Below are 19,351 nucleotides of genomic sequence, written 5' to 3' on the forward strand. Positions count from 1 at the left end.
CAGGCTATTTCCAAATTCCCCTAACCCAAAAAATGTCCTATACAGCTGGTTTTTCCAAGACAGTATCCAATCCAGGACCAGGAACTGTATCTAATTGTTTATTCCTTAAGTCTCTTTGAATCTAGCACAGTCCCTATTTTTATGACACTGACTTACTGACAAGGCCAGGACAGGTCTGGCTGCTTCCTCACGGTATTATTTATAGATTTTTTTTATCTCCAATATTATCTATAAACTAATCTTAAAAATTTAAGTGCTCAGGCCGGGCGCGGTGGCTCAAGCCTGTAATCCCAGCACTTTGGGAGGCCGAGACGGGCGGATCACGAGGTCAGGAGATCGAGACCATCCTGGCTAATACGGTGAAACCCCGTCTCTACTAAAAATACAAAAAACTAGCCGGGCGAGGTGGCGGCGCCTGTGGTCCCAGCTACTCGGGAGGCTGAGGCAGGAGAATGGCGTGAACCCGGGAGGCGGAGCTTGCAGTGAGCTGAGATCCGGCCACTGCACTCCAGCCTGGGCGACAGAGCGAGACTCCCTCTCAAAAAAAAATAAAAATAAAAAAATAACTAAGACGGGTCACAGGGTTTGGATAATGAAGTCTGATCCATTCACCCACTGTACAGATATGTCTTCCCTCCTTCATATAGGAAATTGTGCAGTGTTATTTGATCCACTGTAAATTTCTAGTTCTCCGACCATTCACTTAACAAATTTAACACTAGTCAATAATCCTCACCTGAATCAACTTTCATACACTTTCATGAAATAATAGACTAAGTGGCCTTTCAAGATCACTTTCAGCCCTCAAATATCATCATAAGCCTCCCTGTCAAAACAAAAAGATGGCATTCTACATTATGATCTAGGGACTGCAAAGACTGCCTGAAAACTAGAGCATTCCTGCAAGTTTCTGAGAACCAAAAGATGCTGGCAGATGAAAGGTATACAATAGAATCTGCTATGTAAATAACAAATACCAGGAACATTCTGTAGAAAATAGCCTTGGCTGGGCGCGGTGGCTCACGCCTGTAATCCCAGCACTTTGGGAGGCTGAGGCGGGCGGATCACGAGGTCAGTAGATCGAGACCATCCTGGCTAACACGGTGAAACCCCGCCTCTACCAAAACTACAAAAAATTAGCCGGGTGTGGTGGTAGGCACCTGTACTACCAGCTACTCGGGAGGCTGAGGCAGGAGAATGGCATGAACCTGGGAGGCAGAGCTTGCAGTGAGCTGAGATCATGCCATTGCATTCCAGCCTGGGCGACAGAGCGAGACTCCATCTCAAAAAACAAAAATTAAATAAAAAAAAAAATAGCCTTGTAACTGATGAGAATTTGCAGGACAGTACTAGACCTGAAAGCACTGGCAGGGTTCTGTCTGGGAAAATTCAATATTCTTTTGTTGGCCCACTGGGTGAACAGAGTTGAGAGAGGCTTCTCCAGTTAGTATAAAACCTATAAAACCTCTGAACATAGCTAGAACACATGGCAAAAATGTAAACCTGGGCAAAATAAGTACCTTGATCTAAAAGAGGATTATGATCTGAAACACCTAAGGAACTATTAATGCAGTGAAACAAGCACCGAAATGGCAAGTGGGAGACCTAGACCAAATTAATGGTCCTGCCAAATGTTTATAATAGGCTGATCCTTGTGCATATGAATGACTCACCAGTCCCCAAATTAGAAGAACTACTGAACAAGGATCTCATTACCCGGACCCAAATGCAGAGACAAACAGAGCTGTCATTAGCCTTCATTCACAAGACAGTAGTAAGAAGGAATAATAATAAAAAAGTTTAGAAGACATTTGATGTAACTGAAAGATGTATCGCAAGAACTAGAGATTTTATAGGTTCATTGTGCAAAGATCTGAGACAAAATAAAAATATGCAAAGCCTCAAAATGGAGAAAAAGAAGAGAGCAAATAAAATACTGATCAGAAAACAAGGTGAAAACTGTAAAGATAAAGGCATCATTTTCCTATAAATATCGTTACAAAATCAGTCTGGTGGTTTTCGCTGTAGTATTTCATACCTGGACAATGGTCACTGGTTGCATTGTTCAGAGATTAACAGGAATCCAATTAGATTAATAAGCTGAAGACCTATTATATAATCAAACCACTGCTGAGCTATTATCTTGTCCAATGACACACACAGACACACAACTCCATTTAAAACAAATTGAGATTCCCAACTAGAAAGAGTAGCTTAATGTTTTGCAGCTTTTCCAATAGGCAAGGGTTGTTTTGACTTCACCTGCTCTGCAGAATGAAAATGAAAAAATGAGATTAAAAAAAACGAATCAACTTCCTAATAATAAGAATTGTCAGGATAACTCTATGTCATTCTCCAAACAGGAGAGCCGACGGCCCCTTACACATACATATGAGCACTGTACAACAGAACATAATTCAGCCAAATTCTCTGCCACTTTCAAACAAGGCATGCTTTCCTTCTAGTGTCCAGTAACATACATGTTCCTCATTTCCATCTGAGACCTACCCGGAGTCTCCTTTAATGTCCATATTTCTACCAACAGTATCTTCAGGACAACCCAGGCTGCTTCTATCATGCACCTTAAAATTCTTCCAGCTTCTACTCACGACACAATTCCAAAGCCACTTCCACACTTTTAGGTATTTGTTAGAGCAGCACCCCATTTCCCGGTCCCAAGATCTGTATTACTTTCCTACAGCTGTCATAACAAAGTATCACAAATTAGATGGCTTAAAACCACAGAAACGTTTTTCTCTCTCAGTTCTGGAGGCTAGAGGTCTGAAATCTGGGTATTGGTAGCGTTGGCTCTTTCTGGAAGTTCTGAGGGAGAATCTGTTCTATGATGTTCTCCAGCTTCTTAGTGGTTGCTGGCATCCTTAGCATTCCTTCTTTTGCTGTTTTCACGTGGCATTTTCTCCTCTACAGGTGCGTATCTTCTCCATTCTTATAAGGACATGAGTTATACTGGATTAGGGCCCACCTTAATCCAGTAAGACCTTGTTTTATCTTTGATTACCTCTGCAAAGAACCTATTTCCAAGTAAGATCACACTCACAGATAACTGCAGATTAGAATTTAAACATATCAAAATTTTTGGAAGACAAAAATCACCTATCACAGGAAAATAAAATAGTCGAAAATAATGGGTGGGCCTGGCACCGTGGCTCACTTCTGTAATCCCAGCACTTTAGGAAGCCAAGGCAGAAGGACTGCTTGAGGCCAGGAGTTCGAGACCAGCCTAGGCAACATAGCAAGACCCTATCTCCACGAAAAAGATAAAAATTAGCCAGGTATGGTGGTGTACATCTGTTGTCCCAGCTACTCAGGAGGCTGAGGTGAGAGGATCAGCTGACCCAGGAGTTTGAGGCTGCAGTGAGCTATGATTGCACCACTGCACTGAAGCCTGGGGGACAGAGCAAGATCCTGTCCCTTAAAAAGAAAAAGAAGAAGAAGAAAAATAATGCCTGAAAACTTCCCAAAGTTGATGAAAAACCTTTTTTTTTTTTTTTTTTTTTTTTTGAGAGACCGAGTCTTGCTCTGTCACCCAGGCTGGAGTGCAGTGGCGCAATCTCAGCTCACTGCAACCTCCGCCTCCTGGGTTGAAGTGATTCTCCTGTCTCAGCCTCCCAAGTAGCTGGGACCACAGGCGTATGCCACCATGCCCAGATAATTTTTTGTATTTTTAGTAGAGACAGGGTTTCACCGTGTTAGCCAGGATGGTCTCCATCTCCGATCTCCTGACCTTGTGATCTGCCCGCCTCGGCCTCCCAAAGTGCTGCGATTACAGGTATGAGCCACCACACCTAGCCAATGAGAAACCTTTATACATCCAAGAAGCTCAACGAACTTCTAGTATATATGCATAGAGAGTCACAGATACATAATTAAAATGCTAAAAGCCCAAAACAAGGATTCTGCAGACCTACTCCATTTTGTTAAAAATAAAATTAAAACACACACACACAACACACACACACTCACGGAGAAAATACTGAAAATCAAGATAAAAGAAAAAACAACTCATCACAAGGCAACCCAAAGAAAATTAATGGTTAACTTCTCATCAGAATCAACAGAAGCCAGAAGGCAATAATATAACATATTCAAAGTGTTCCTAGGAAAAAAACTGTCAGCCAAGAATCCTACATACAGAAAAGTTATCTTTCAAAAATGAGGATGAAAAAAAGACATTCCCAGATAAACAAAAAGTAAGAAAATTTGCGATAACAGGCCCACCTTACAAGATACACTAACATAAAGTTCTTCAAGCTAAAACAAGTGGTCCTAAACAGCAATTCAAATCCACGTGAAAAAAACAAAGAGCACCCGTAATTATGTAACTATAAAATATCACATAAATGCCTATTTCTTCTCCTCTCTTCCCTTTACTGATTTTAAAAGCAATTGTATAAAACAACATGTGTATAACTGTATTGCTGGGCCTATAACATAAAGATTTTTTAAAAAACCAATATCCAACTATAGCTGTCTACAGAAGATTCACTTTAGAATTCAAAGATACAAGTAGCAGTAAAAGAAAGAAAAAGGATAAAAAAAAATTCTATGCAAACAGTAAAGAGCTAGCATGACTACACAAATATCAGACAAAATAGACTTTAAAACAAAAATCATTATAAAGACCAAGAAGGCTGTTACATAATAATAAAAAAGTCAATTAAAAAGATATAACAATTGGGCTGGGTACAGTGGTTCATGCCTGTAATCCCAATGCTTTGGGAGGCCGAGGTAGGGAGGATCACTTGAGGCCAGAGAGTTTGAGATCAGCCTTGGCAACATAGAGAGCATTGCTACAAAAATAAAAATGAAAAATTAGCTGGGCGTGGTGGCATGAACCTGTAGTCCTAGCACTTGAGCCCAAGAGTTTGAAGTTACAGTGAGCTATGATTACGCCACTATACTCCAGCCTGGGCAATGGAGTGAAACCCTGTCTCTTAAAAGAAAAAAAAGAAACATAACGATTATGAACATATAAACATATGCTCCTAGGAACAAAGCTCCACAATGTAGGAAGCAAAAACTGACAGAATTGAAGGGAGAATAGAAAGTTTAACAATAATAGTTAGAAACTTCACGACCCTACCTTTAACAATGGATTAGACCAACTAGACAAAAGAATCATATGCTTAACAGAACTAATAAAAGGATTTACTTACTGAAGCTGCCATCCTCTTTAACTTACAATCAAGAAACAGTAATTTACATTAATTCATAATCTGCTTCATTTAACTGGCCCACCTATGAACAGTGTATTTGGGCAACCTTATTCATTAAATATCCTCCTACCTTTTCTTACCAAAAATACATACATACATACATAAAAGAGGTTGCCAAGAGAATATTTAAAGATGATCTCTATCACCAAGAGCCTTCAGACAAGCCAGTAAAACTTCAGAAGTTATTAACACTAATAACATATAACAAGCAGACAACAGAGCTTATTTAAAGTCTTCTACGTATAAGAACCTAGTTTTTGCAGGTCCCTGGTTCTACTTTCTTCTGGAGCAAAAAGATCTAGAAAAGGCTTTCCTGTTTTGAGGCTAATAAGGAGTTCAAAAACATTCACACGTTTTTCACCCACCTCCTATGTTCCTCACAAAAGGTAAATTATATCATAGAAGGCAACAGGTAGAGTAGAAAGAAATGAGAAAGAATACATTTAAGGAAACCCTCCAACAAAAAGTCACCAAAAACTAATCGCAGTGATTAATAACGTCAAATATGCTCAATTAAAATTTTACAATGTGTATAATTGGAAAATAATATTAATTCAGCCTATTTCAAAATGTTTAATGTTATTGAGCTTTAAAATATATCACTGATTAATAGTTAATTGCCAGCTTTTATATTTGTAACCCTATTAAGGTCATTTTTATCTTATATAATCATTTGGCCCATAGGCAATAACTTAACACTGCTTTTTTCACTATTAAAAAACATTATCTTTTTAACAATAGAAAAATTCATAAACCATCATAATTAAAGAATTCAATGACAGTTTTTGATATTTGAAAAGTGTGCTAGGGCCGGGCATTGTGGCTCATCCCTATAATCCCCACACTTTGGGAGGCCTAAGCCGGAGGATTACTTGAGCCCAAGAGCTCAAGGCTGCAATGAGCTATGATCACGCCACTGCACTCCAGCCTGGGTGACAGAGCAAGACTCTGTCTCAAAAAAACTTTGTTTACTAGCCCTATATGAAAAAGGAAAAAAAGGCAGGGGGAACTACGCTAGCAAAAACAGTTCTTTCAAGAAGTGAAATTTCAATAAAAGACTGAATTAAAAAGGATATGGATATACAAAAAAAAGGACGTTTCCATTTGTCTTTGCGTATTAAATAAAATATACATTGTATATTAAATAAGATACACATCATATTTGAAAAAATGAATAAATGCAGTATATGGCATATATGTAAATTTCTTGATCCCAGAACAATGTACCTAATAATAAATATTTGGGCTCCAAAACACTGTGGCCATTAAGAATAGGAATAAAATGATACACATGAGAGTCAAATTCAACTGTTTCTCTAGCAAGAGAAGTATATAGAGCTGTCCTTCCTTGTGGTCAGTACAGGGAAAAAGCAGAGAGGAAGGGAGGAGAGGCATCCCAGGACCAAGAAAATGGGAACTCAACCCTCATGGCAGCTGTCCAATGACTCGTCTCATTCCATCTCTCTCTTTCCCCAAGTCCTTCTATCTTTCTCACATGTGTCATTTTGCTTCAAAGTGGCTAAAACTGGAAGGCACAGGAAGGTCATTAGCATCTGCAGGCAGCCCACACCAGGGACAGACTATGGGATTTCTTAAAATCAAGACCTTGTGAGTTCTATGCTTCAGTGACTTAAGGATAATTTGGGAAATTAGACTGGAGTAACTTTTATTGGACTAATTAGTGATTTTAAACTACACTTTGGGGAAGTCCTTTTAGCGAGGACCTAAGAAAGGAAGGGGGAAATGGCAATAGAATCAGTTTCATTTTATCTGCTTTAAAAAATGAGCTTCTTATAAGAATGTGGGACTTTTTCAGCTTTTTAACAAGGTTTGGAAACTACCAAATTAAGCCATTCTGCAAGTCCCAACTCCCAGGTAAAGTCTATGAGGTAGATTACCATCAACAACTTTTCTAGTAAAGAAGGCATTAAATGGTCCTATACAAAGACAATGTGCTTCTTGGTGTGGTTCTGATCTTAGAGAAAAGATAACTTTTTGCTTTGCCAATCTATTTAATCCACAGACACACACAATAAGTAGTGACACAGCTAGAAGGCCTATCGGTAAAAAATGTCCTTCGTTAAATCATATGATTAAAGGTCATCTTTATAAAAAATGTCTTTATATAAAGACCCTGAGCATTTCTGGGTGACCTTAGCGTGCAAAATGTATTCACCTCAACCATTGCCACTGACCATTTACTGTTTTTCTGAAGGGGGAAAGGGATGCTTCAGGTACATCTGCCTCTCTGTTCCATTTTTGCTGGGATTTCACTGCCTATGCTTAATGCTGCAAATGGCCAGATTTTCTTTTGTCTCTGTCTCAGTTAAATTTTCAACTCTCGTATCTACCAGCGCAAGTCTGGTTTCCTTAGTTACTCAGGTTTTAATGTCATCACATATCACTTTCCAGAAAAATCAGACCATTAAATAGCTGTCTTCTGGCCCACTTGAAGAAATTTCCAAACCCTCAAGTCACCAGAGGAAGAGAACTTAATTAACAAGTAAAGCATTACTGAACTAGAAGGAACCTAGAGAGGTCAAGTCTCTGCCCTCAAGCAAGAACATGCAGAAATCAGAGTGCACCAGTCTGTCCTATGGCTAGGTTCTGGGGTTATGTTTACTCTTCACCTGAGTTAACCATTGGTTTTTCCTGTATAAGCACAAGTTTCCAATTTCTTAATCATTGTCATGGTCTGTTTTAAATTTCCTAAATTCCCCACCACCTTTTTAATGGTTATAATTAAATGGTTATAATCGAAATAAATGTAGCATACTAAGGACTTGACCAGTGACTCCTCCTCTCTACCACAACTTTTTTTTTTTTTTTTTTGAGACAGAGTCTCACTCTGTTGCCCTGGCTAGAGTGCAATGGCGCAATCTTGGCTGACTGCAACCTCCACCTCCTGAGTTCAAGCGATTCTCATGTCTCAGCCTCCTGAATAGCCGGGATTACAGGTGCCCGCCACCACGCCCAGCTAATATTTGTATTTTTAGTAGAGGTGGGGTTTCGCCATGTTGGCCGGGCTGGTCTCAAACTCCTGACCTCAAGTGATCCATCTGCCTTGACCTCCCCAAGTGCTAGGATTACAAGTGTGAGCCACTGTGCCTGGCCAAATTTTTTAAATAAAATGAAAATAAAAATAGTATAGTTCCTTCCCAGGACAAACTCATTTCTTTAAGTACGACTCTAAGTGGCACTTATTTTTACATTTGTCTGTCCTGCAATGTGTCCACAGAGAGCTACTTTTGCTCCTTGCACCACTAACTTGCCGACATTCATTGAACAGTGTTTCCTGAGTAGTTACTGAGTCCCAGCACTAGATCAGGCATTGGGAACGCAAAGACCAGTAAGCCAAGGGCCCCAGCCTCAAGAACTCGCAGTGCTGTGGGCAACATGCAGAAGTAAACATATATAGTGTGATATCAGCTACTATAAAACATTCACAAGATGTTACGGAAGCACAGAAAAACCACCACCAAAGGGGGAGAAGGGGGGATGGGGGATATCTTCAGGACCAGGCTTGTGAGCCAGTGGGAAGCAGGAGGATGACATCACGGGCTGAGGGAACAGTATGTACGAGGACCCCGGAGCGAGAAACAGTCCTGCTCGAGATGGAGACTCACAGTCTGAGATGCGCCTACTGAAGGAACGGCTGCTATCTTCTGCCTGCTGGCGGAACAGAGGGAACTCTCATTATCCCCTGCCTTGGTATTAGCAAAGAACGTGCTTCTAACCAAGAGCAACAGCTGTTCAAAACAAAACCCAGGGAAATCAACAATGGGAAATTTTGAAAAAAGAAAAACACACTTAGCCGGGCACGGTGGCTCACGCCTGTAATCCCAGCACTCTCGGAGGCCGACACGGGCAGATCACCTGAGATCAGGAGTTTGAGACCAGCCTGGCCAACATGGCGAAACCCCATCTCTACTAAAAGCATGAAAAAGTAGCCGGGCGTGGTGGTTCGCACCTGAAATCCCAGCTACTTGGGAGGCTGAGGCAGGAGAATTGCTTGAACCCGGGAGGCAGAGATTACAGTGAATCAAGATCATGCCGTTGCACTCCAGCTTAAGCAACAAGAGCGAAACTCCGTCTCAAAAAGAAAAAAAAGAAGGAAAAAAAAAGAATGCGTTTGAAGATTCTGGGAAGATGGCAGCAGCAGCAGTATGGCTTTCCCAGTTCCCCTGATAAAAAATACACAGAGCAACTAGGATAGCAAAATGAAAAATCCACAGGAAACAGCCACAAAAGCCTAGGTGACAAAGTATTTCCATAAAGTCCCAAATATGAGCAGGTACAAATCACCAACAGTTACAAGACCTGCAAAGTAGGTACCAGTGTCTGTGAGAGGAAGCAGACGGGATCAGTGCAGCATCTGGCAGACCTGGGCATCCCAACAAACAACAGGCACTCAACTGGGAAGTTCAGCGGGCCCATCTGGGAACAGCGGCTAAGTCTGTCGGGTCTACTCCAATAGCTGGTGACTTCGAGGAATTTGCAGCTAAGGCTGAAGGAGCTGAGAATGTGGCCTCTTCACCTCTCACAACTAACTGGCCCAAGCTCTTTTGCCAGACAAAACTCCACTCTGAAGAGAAACTCCTGGGGGCGGAATTCAAATTGAGCAGAAGAGGAATAATAAAAGATAAAGGGAAAGGAAGGGTCAGATAGAGCGGGTGAGGGGCGCTGGATCTGAGAAGCAGGGACCATCTTTTTAAACACTCCCAGACAACAGAAGCCTTCTGGTACTCTCGAGTCCTGGCGTCTGAAAAGCTGCCCTTAACAGGTGTCTCCCTTCTAAAAGTTGGGAAAACTGACTTTCCACGAAGACGAGCAACAACAAAGGATCACAGTCAAATCCCACTCAAAGCTGTTAGCGTGCGGAAAAAGATAACAAAGGAGCGCCTTTCTAAAAATGCCACAAAATATCCAAAAATGTTTTATTATAATACAATCTCACTGTTTAAGGATAATGGGGGAAATTAACTAAAAATTCCACCCTTGGTCTTTAGGAACAAAGAATAAAAAAGTGACAGTTGTCAACTCTCAATCTTGCTCAGAAACGGCAATACACGAGGGGAAAAAAAGTGAGTAGAGAGACTCTTGACAGAGAAAAAGGTAAACCAGCCCACAAAGCTAATGCTCAGTGACACGTCTCAAAGGGAGCTTCACTCTATCCCCTTCCTTCTCCCGGCCCTTATATCTTTCTCATAGGTGTTATTTTATTTCAGAGATAAAATGATAAAAATGAGCGGCATGAAAGAGTAATTACCATTCGTTAGCAGAATCAAGAATTGGAGACAGTACATTCCTGGCTCCTTAGATGCACTCTAACTTTCCTTCAAACAATACACCCTCAGATCTGAACGGTAACCATCATGTGGACATAAAACCGGAAAGCGGCTGGGCGTGGTGGCTCATGCCTGTAATCCCAGCACTTTGGGACGCCAAGGCGGGCGGATAGCCTGATAGTCAGGAGTTCAAGACCAGCCTGGCCAACATGGAGAAACCCCGTCTCTACTAAAAATACAAAATTAGCCGGGCATGGTGGTACGTGCCTATAATTCCAGCTACTCGGAACCCAGGAGGCAGAGGTTGCGGTGAGCCGAGATTGTGCCATTGCACTCCAGCCTGGGCAACAAGAGCAAAACTCCATCTCAAAAAACAAAAACAAACAAAAAAAAAAACTGGAAAGCAATTTATCTCTCCTGCGTACTACATTAGAATGAAGTACACAGTACTATCAGATCAACAAAACCACAGACTTTAAAAAATCTTATTATGTAGTAAACTTACAATACTAATAGACACCGAGTTAGGCTCGCATCGGTACTGACCTCTCCATCTCACCTGGTCAATTATCTACTTCCTGGTACTTGATACTCTGCATGTGGCCACGCGACTCTTCATTCTTACAAATTTCCCCCTTTTCCTTCGTGCCACACTTCAGTCAAAAGTATCTCAGCAATATGTATCTCCTGGGCTACAAAATGTAACCCGAATCTTTTTAAAATATTACCAACAGGAATTTTTGATCCAGTCAACAAACTTTTCTCCACTAACTAAACCCAAGTGTCTCTACCTGCTTGTATGCTATGGAGTATGTAATCAGAAACATTAAATACTCAGAGAATTCCCTTCTCCAGTATGTGGTCCATTTTAAACCAGCGTAACTGTTCTGTCAAAAACAAAAGGTTTGTTTCCTCTTCACATTCAGCGTTCCAGACCACTACCTTCTAAATAACTCGGGTTCACCAAAATATCATTTGCCAACCACGTGTGGTGGCACACACCTGTAATTGCAGCACTTTGGGAGGCCAAGGTGGGTGGATTACTAGAGCCCAGGAATTCAAGATCAGCCCGGGCAACATGGCAAAACACCATCTCTACAAAAAAGTACCAAAAATTAGCCGGGCGTGGTGGCACATCCCTGTAGTCCAAGGTACTCAGGAGGCTGAGGTGGGAGGATCACCTCAGCCCAAGGTGGTCGAGGCTGTAATGAGCTGTGATTGTGCCACTGCATTCCTGGATGACAGAATGAGACGCTGTCTCAAGGGGAAAAAAAGAAAAAAGAAAAAAAGGTATCATTTGACAAAGCTTCTCACCTACAATGAACCCAACCACCTGTCTCAAATCCACTCACTCTGTTCACCTATTAACAATTCATCCAAAAGCCTAGAACTGAGCTCTCATACAAAATGAAACAAAGCAAAGCAACCACCACACCATTCTAAACAGCATGGAGACCTCATCCTCATTCCAACAAAGTTAAGCAGATTCCCCTAAGAATAACATTTCAAGAGAGAAGATATCAACCACTTAAGATTTTTCAGGTAATGTCCCTATCACCATGTAACTATCAATTCTCGTAAGATGCCAATTAACCGAGATAAGTGATTTCAGTAAGGTTTTTTGTTTTTTTGGGTTTTTTTGAGACAGGGTCTTGCTACTTCATCCAGGCTGGAGTACAGTAGTGCGATCAGCTTATTGCAACCTCCATCTCCCAGTTCAAGCAATTCTCCTGCCTCAGTCTCTCGAGTAGCTGAGACTACAGGTGCATGCCACCACACCCAGCTAATTTTTGTATTTTTAGAAGAGACAGGTTTCACCATGTTGGCCAGGCAGGTCTCGAACTCCTGACCTCAAGTGATCCACCCACCTCAGCCTCCCAAAGTGCTGGGATTACACGCGTGAGCCACTGCGCCCGGCCAGTAAGCCTAAGGTTCTAAAATGATTAAAAACTCCATTGTCTAGCAACTAAATAATGCACCACAAACCATTTTGGTCAACAATGGACCACATTTACAACAGTGGTCCCATAAGGTCATAATGAAGCTGAAAATAATGTCATAGTGCAAGGCATTATTCACATGTTTGTGGCGATACTGGTGTAAACAAACCTACTACATTACCAGTCATATAAAAGTCTAGCACATACAATTATGTACAGTACATACTTGATAATGATACTAAATGGTTACTGATTTATTTACTATATTGTACTTCTTACCATTATTTTAGAGTATAGTCATTCTACTTACTTTTTAAAAAGCTAATTGTAAGCTTCAAGCAGGTCCTTCAGGAGGTATTCCAAAAGAAGGCATTGTTACATAGGAGATGACAGCTCCAGGCATTTTGCTGGCCCTAATGACCTTCCAGTGGTACAAGATGTAGAGGTGGAAGACAGTGATATTGTGTCCGGAATTTATTAAGCTAAGTGTTATTACAAGTGTCAAAAAGGTAAAAATATTTAAAAGTTCATAAAGTAAGAACACTACAATAAACTAGGGCTAATTATTAAAAAAAAAATTTATAAGTTTAGTGTAGCCTAAGTATACAGTGTTTATAAAGTCTACAGTAGTGTACAGTAATGTCCTAGGCCTTCATATTCACTCACCACTTACTCCCTCACTCACTCACTCAGAGCAACTTTCAGTCCTGCAAGCTCCATTCATGGAAAGCACCCTATACAGGTGTACCATTTCTCATCCTATACACAGTAAGTTTACTGTACCTTTTCTATGTTTAGACACACAATACTCACCATTGTGTTACAACGGTCTACAGTACCCAGTACCGTAACATGCTGCACAGGTTTGTAGCCTAGGACAACAGGTTATACCATACAGCCTGGGTATACACTAGGCTACATCATCTAGGTTTATGTAAGTACCCTCTATGGTATTGCACAATGACAAATCACCTAACAACATATTTCTCAGACTATATCCCCATTAAGCAATACATGACTATTTATTGTAGCAAAACTTAGAAAAATAGAATTGCAAAGTCTTAAGCAGTTCTTTTGTCTGCAATTACACTTTAATGCATACAAGTTCAAAAACGTCTTGATTTTTTAAACACCTTTTCCATGCCTCGAAATAGAGGTTTTAAAAGCGTAGTGTTCTTTTCAGCTTTTAGAACTTTCTTACTGATGCCTTTACAAGTTTGCTCCACAACATAAATCCAAGGAGGCAAATTAGAAATTTGGTGGAAACAATACTATTTCTCTTAAAGCATGCAGATCATCTGGTGTAAGCCTCTAGGCATCCTTGTTAACTAAAGGGCTACTGCCATCATCTGGCAGAGAACATCCCCTCTTCTCACACCACCTCACAACTCAAATGCATTTCAGTTCTCACTGCTCTTTCATGAATACTTGCTCTGAGTACTAATGATGGGCAGCTGGAACTTCATAAAGCTGTGGATACCTTCATAAAAGCGCCTCATATCACATCATTCAAGCCCCTTGACTAAATTACGACCTTACTCTCCTTGTCATGAAAAGCTGTAAGTTTCACGAATTAGGCCAAATTTCATAAGGCACAAGATATAACCGTCACATAACTTTTTACTTGTTTTTTTAGAAAAGGGCCAAACTCCAGCCCTAACCAGTAAAAGCTGTTTGATTTGCCATTTTGTATTAAAAAACAAATGGACCTACCAAAATTCTTTTCCTTTTAAGCACCTACCCTGTGTGGAGACAGTCTATATGCACACACTGACCAAATGGTGAGGAATAATCACTGGCCCAATCATCTGAAAAGTCTTTTTCTGCATATACATTTTACCTGACAGAAAATGATTTCACATATGCTCCTCCAGCTTTCCAGCACCTGAAGCTCCTTTATTATTATTATACTTTAAGTTCCAGGGTACATGTACACCATGTGCAGGTTTGTTACATATGTGTACATGTGCCATGTTGGTGTGCTGCACCCATTAACTTGTCATTTACATTAGGTGTATCTCCTAATGCTATCCCTCCCCCACCCCCCACCCCAAGACAGGCCCTGGTGTGTGATGTTCCCCACCCTGTGTCCGAGTGTTCTCGTTGTTCAATTCCCACCTATGAGTGAGAACATGCGGAAAAAATATGGAACACTTCACGAATTTGCGTGTCATCCTTGCGAAGGCGCCATGCTAATCTCTGTATCGTTCCAATTTTATTATACATGCTGCCAAAGTGAGCACTGAAGCTCCTCTTTTGAATTTATTCTCCTCTTCAGTTCTTCCCTGATGACGAGTCTATAAAATGCCTATCTTTTCTCATTTCTGGCCTGGGTGAATTTTTCTATTAAAAAATTGCATCTTTTTCTTTTTCTAGAGATGGAGTCTTGCTCTGGCGCCCTGCCTTAGCCTATTGAGTAGCTGAGACTACAGGCACAGACCACCACATTCAGATAAAAAATATTTTCTGTATCTTTTTGTTTCTTTTTTTTTTTTTTCTTTTTGAGACGGAGTTTTGCTCTTGTTGCCCAGGCTGGAGTGCAGTGGCGCCATCTCGGCTCACTGCAACCTCCCCTTCCCAGGTTCAAGCAATTCTCCTGCCTCAGCCTTCGAAATAGCTGGGATTACAGGAATGCATCACCACACCTATCTAATTTTGTATTTTTAGTAGATACGGGGTTTCTCCGTGTTGGTCAGGCTGGTCTGGAACTCCCAACCTCAGGTGAACCACTGCGCCTGGCTTATTTTCTGTATATTTAAGAGCACTTACACATGGCCGGGTAAGGTGGTTCATGCCTGTAATCCCAGCACTTTGGGAGGCCAAGGCGGGCAGATCATTTGAGGTCAGGTGTTCGAGACCAGCCTGGCCAAAATGGTAAAACCCTGTATCTACTAAAAATACAAAACTTAACTGGACATGGTGGCAGGTGCCTGTAATCCCAGCTACTGGGGAGGCTGAGGCAGGAGAATCACTTGAACCCAGGAGGTGGAGGTTGCAGTGAGCCGAGGTTGTGCCACTGCACTCCAGCCTAGGTGGACAGAGCAAGACTCCATCTCAAAAATAAATATAAAATAAAATAAGAGCACTTCCACATGACAACATTAACATGAAAAAGCAGTGAGCACTCACAGCACTTGTGTAAGCAGCATTCCTAAAGTCCATAGAAAGTAAATGACAACTACTGCAAAATTTGTACTTAAAGAATTCAAGTGCAAATATTTTGTAGATGGAATAAGACAGCACTGTTTGCAATAAAGACAAGTGCATGCATTATACTTAAAACCTACTCCACACAATGCATGACATTTGAAAGGTGTTTGGCTGGCATGCCCTCTAGCTGAACTGCTTTCTGTTGCTCCTCAGCTATCAAATAAATGGCATCATGGCCACATGTTAGCAAAAATTCCTTCCTTCCAATCCCAACAATTTTAACTAGAATGGAGAAACAAGAAAAAACATTTTTCAGAAGCAGAACGATTCACAATTTCCCCCATGACAAGACAGACTACTACTATAATCTGCATCTCCCTTCTGCAGCTCTTTTCAGTTGTGACCTTTAGGCAGCTCTCCCAACATTAGGGAGGAAAAAATATTTAATTAAAAGAAAGGGCAGCAAAGGCGCCTGCAGAAGGGAGCAAGGTTTTACCTTGTATTAGAGAAAGGTGGATTTTCTCAAAGCTCCCCATCCATCAGAACAAAATGCAAATCCCAGGATCAGGATTATGCAGCAGGAAGGGTACACAAACTCTGAGGCTGGGCCACAGCCAGACATGCAAAGCCTGAACATCTGCATGCTGGTAAAATTCCCTTGGAGTTAGCAGTGCTAACATTATGGGTGCCTTACACCTTTTGCATAAGTATGAGATTACTGCTCTGCTGCACAGAAATTTAAAGACTCCAAGGATTCTGCCCACTGTGATTCAAAAAGGAAGGCATCCCCCCCACACTCTCCAGCTTACATTTTCCTGATCTTCTGGCCAGAAGGATGAGATTTCTCTTGGATTTTTGCTACCTCTGTACCACCACTGCAGCTCTTCTGAAAGCTTGCCTTTGGCTCAAAGCCAGATAGAAAAGAGCAATGAGGCCGGGCAGGTGGCTCATGCCAGCACTTCGGGAGGCCGAGGCGGGTGGATCATGAGGTCAGGAGTTCAAGACCAGCCTGGCCAACATGGTGAAACCCTGTCTCTACTAAATATACAAAAATTAGACTGGCGTGGTGGCGTGCGCCTGTAATCCCAGCTTCTCAGGAGGATGAGGCAGAATTGCTTGAATCCAGGAGGAGGTTGCAGTGAACCGATATCGCGCCACTGCACTCCAGCCTGGCGACAGAGCGAGACCCAGTCTCAAAAAAAAAAAAAAGGAAAAGAACAACGAGAAACTTACCCCTCTCATCCCCCACTCAGGTTGCTTCTCCAGGCTTCCACTTCACAATCTGCCAGCTTTTCTTTACTTTTCTGAGTCCTCAGGTAATCTGCCCACTGAGTTTGGCTGCCATCAGCAAGAGAAATAGGCTGTAGTGGACTAACCTCATCTTGGCCAAGTGCTCCCTAGTAATCTTAGTAATAGTTGTTGCAGCAGCATCTCTCTTGGCCACATCACATAATGATAGCCGATACACACCAGAGCTCAGGCCCAGCCCACCTCTCACCTTCCTCTCGATGATGCTGTCAGGGTAGAGAGAGCCTGGTCATTCATTCTTGTGAAACCTGAGATTTGGTGCACAATTTCTTAACCTCCTCTTAGGTGTCACCATTTATTTCAGACTCTAACAAAAGATGGAAGAAAACAAAAAAGCTCTCTGACCTCTGGAACACTGTCCTGTTCTTGCCCCTACTCTGTAAGGCTCTGTCGCTTGCCGTCCCTTCAATCACGCCAGGCTTCAAAGGCCAGGTGGGCAGTTAAATATTAAGTGTAAACAGCTGCTTACTGTGTGCTGCTAGCAACTAAAAAGACCTAATCTATACACCTTCAGGCTGTGAAGAGCATCAAAGAAAGAAAACACATGTTAGAAATTCTGACAGATGCCACTTTTTTGGCCAGGGAAATTTAAACTCATTCTGGCTTTTTTTTTATTGATGGCAAAATAGAGGACTCTCACCAGAGACGAGCCCAGAGAGTGGATTTGATTTCAGATGAAGCTAAACCCCTTTTCCCTTCACTGGCTTTAATTGTAACAGGAAAAGTATAAAACCTGCTACCAGAAAATCAATGTGAATGTTTCCAGAATATTGGAAGTAATCCCTTGCTTAAACACAAAATCCATTATTCCATTACATAGCAAATATCTACGGAGAGCTGATACTATGCCAGGCATTAGTCAATGTGCATGGAATATAGCAGTGAACGAGACCGAGTCCAAGCAGCCATGAAGTTTGCATTCCACCAGAGGAGTCAAACAACAAAAAATGAATACTTTATAATGCTAGTATATATACATAAGACACAATAACTTCAGGTAGTGATAAATGGTATCAAAATAAAGTAGGTGTGAGATGAAGAGCGATGGGGGCAACCTCTGCGAAGAAACTTCTGAAGGCCGGGTGCGGTGGCTTACACCTATAATCCCAGCATTTTGAGAGGCCGAGGCGGGCAGATCTCCTGAGCTCAGCAGCCTGGGCAACATGGCCAAACCCCGTCTCTACAAAAACACAAAACAATTAGCCAGGAGGGCTGGTGCGCACCTGTGGTCCCAGCCGCTCGGGAGGCTGAGGTGGGAGGATCGCTTCAGCCTGGGAGGCAGAGGTTACGGTGAGCTGAGATCACTCCAGGCTGGGTGATAGAGCAAGACCCCCTCTCAAAAAAAAAAAAAAAAAAAAGAAAGGAAAAGAAAACAGAAAAGAAACCTCTGCCAACTAATATTTCAGCAGAGAACTAGAAGGAATAAGGAAGCAAGCCACGCCAAGATCTAGGGGTAGAAACGCAGAACATTCCAGGCAGCAGGTTCTCAGACCCTCAGGAGGGAACAATCCCGCCACACTGAAGGGTCAGAAACAAAGCCGGTATTACGGATACACCGGTCTGAAGGAGGAGGAAAGAGAGAAGTCATGAGGTCTAAGAGACAAGCAGGAGTCAGATCATGAAGGGCCTTATACGGCCTGGTAAGGAATTTGGGTTTTATTCTAAATGTGATGGGAAGGCAGATCTACAGAGACACAAAACAGGCAAGGTTTAATCTGACTATCTTCCTCATCCTCGATCTCAACCAAAAAAAAATGACTTTCAAATTCAGAGCAAAGCCTAATGTTGAAATCTACTTCATCCTCAGTTCTTTTTTTTTTTTTTTTTTTTTTTTTTTTTTTTTTTTGAGACGGAGTCTTGCTCTGTCACCCAGGCTGGGGTGCAGTGGCCGGATCTCAGCTCACTGCAAGCTCCGCCTCCCAGGTTTACGCCATTCTCCTACCTCAGCCTCCCGAGTAGCTGGGACTACAGGCGCCCGCCAACCCGCCCGGCTAGTTTTTTTGCATTTTTTAGTAGAGACGGGGTTTCACCGTGTTAGCGAGGATGGTCTCGATCTCCTGACCTTGTGATCCGCCCGTCTCGGCCTCCCAAAGTGCTGGGATTACAGGCTTGAGCCACCGCGCCCGGCCCATCCTCAGTTCTAACAGATCAAAGAGAAATCAATACAAAGTGAAATCACAAATGTATGCATGCATTTATTTATCTTAGAGACAGGATCTTGCTCCGTCACCCAGGCTGGAGTACAGTGGCACAGTCATCTCTCACTGCAGCCTCACACTCCTGTGCTCAAGCAATCCTCCTGCCTCAGCCTCCCAGGTAGCTGGGATTACAGGCATGCACCACCATGCCCAGCTAATCTTATTTCTATGCATGTCCTCATACCTCTCCAAACACACACACACACACACACACACACACACACACACAC

The 19,351-nt window shown here is 42.0% G+C and overlaps 1 protein-coding gene and 1 non-coding gene across 3 annotated transcripts in view; both read right to left on the reverse strand.

Moving 5' to 3' along the window:
• AVEN (apoptosis and caspase activation inhibitor) overlaps positions 1–19,351 on the reverse strand; it is a 186,929-nt gene that overhangs the window by 152,719 nt on the left and 14,859 nt on the right. The window lies entirely within an intron of this gene.
• On the reverse strand, positions 14,605–14,708 carry LOC114679754 (U6 spliceosomal RNA). The gene has a single exon (XR_003731867.1). It is a non-coding gene; the product is annotated as a U6 spliceosomal RNA (small nuclear RNA).

This window comes from Macaca mulatta, chromosome 7, assembly GCF_049350105.2.
Source record: "Macaca mulatta isolate MMU2019108-1 chromosome 7, T2T-MMU8v2.0, whole genome shotgun sequence".
Taxonomy (NCBI): Eukaryota; Metazoa; Chordata; class Mammalia; order Primates; family Cercopithecidae; genus Macaca; species Macaca mulatta.